Here is a 1,233-nt window from a genome sequence, read left to right on the forward strand (position 1 = left end):
TTGGAATTTCTCTCCACCCCCCTCAAAATAAATATTAATAAATTAAAAAAAGAAAATTAAAAGACAAATCCATATGTATATCTATTTTTAAGTGTGTAAAGATGTATACCAAGTAATTAGGAATGGATGCTTTTGGAGGATAGATCACATAGAAAATTTCACTTTTTCTGTATTTAAAATTTTTTAAAAAATTACATATTCTTATGGGGTGCCTGGGTGGCTTAGTTGGTTAAGCGTCTGACTTTTGCTTAGGTCATGATCTCATGGTTCGTGGGTTCAAGCCCCACGTCGGGCTCTGTGCTGACTGCCAGCTCAGAGCCTGGAGCCTGTTTCAGAGTCTGTGACTCCCTCTCTCTCTGACCCTCCCCTGTTCACGCTTTCTCTCTCTCCTAGACATAAGTAAAACATTTAAAAAAATTTTTTTTAAATTACATATTCTTAGAAAAAAGAAAAAAGCTTATTTCCATATGGAAGGCTTTAAAATCATGGGGGGGGAAAACACTGGAAGCTTAATGAAGACATATATCCAACTAAAGTGACCAATAATATTATCAGCATGCATATAAAGTCTTTTTTATAGAATCCAGAAGCCAGATCATCAATAATCTATTCACTGGAGTCTATATTCCAAATTCCCTTAGTACAATTTTACCCATTGCCAAAGGCATTGGGGATGAAAACAGAGATAGATATAATAAGATGCTATGTCAGATAGTCAAACCATCAATTTATGAAATTTTGTGATTTACACATATATACCAAGTACAAAATGGGGCCAATAAATAAAAGGATTATAGAACAAAGCAGTGCTATCTTGTTATGAAGTAAATAATAACTGAAGTGAGTTTGAGAAGGGGTACAAGGCTTGAGTACTGGAACTATGTTATATCTACTTTTGTGATGACAATACATTGAATACAAAAAATACTTAAAAAATACAAGAAATAATGGTTGAATAAGCAGTTGAATCAATATCATGTATTCTTTAAAAGCATTAATTGCAACTTGAGGTGGGTTTTAAAGAATAGCTGGACTATGGGGAAAGAGATTGGCAATGTGGCCTGTTGGAGACCAAGGACTGACTGCAGGGGCTGCCTAGGATCAGGGTCTTGTGGATGGGATAATATTGATAGGTAAGGCAGGCCTAGTCATGGAAGAGCTGTGAATGAAACAATGAAAATGTAGGACTGAAATAGAGAGCTATTATAGGATTTTAGTGTGGGAGTCACACAC

General features: G+C 35.4%; 1 non-coding gene across 1 annotated transcript; it reads left to right on the forward strand.

Moving 5' to 3' along the window:
* Positions 1-210: 210 nt before the first annotated feature.
* TRNAK-UUU lies at positions 211-295 on the forward strand. Its single transcript has one exon. It is a non-coding gene; the product is annotated as a tRNA-Lys (tRNA).
* Positions 296-1,233: the final 938 nt, after the last annotated feature.

Source organism: Hyaena hyaena, unplaced genomic scaffold, assembly GCF_003009895.1.
Source record: "Hyaena hyaena isolate Hyena2069 unplaced genomic scaffold, ASM300989v1 scaffold_256, whole genome shotgun sequence".
Classification (NCBI taxonomy): domain Eukaryota; kingdom Metazoa; phylum Chordata; class Mammalia; order Carnivora; family Hyaenidae; genus Hyaena; species Hyaena hyaena.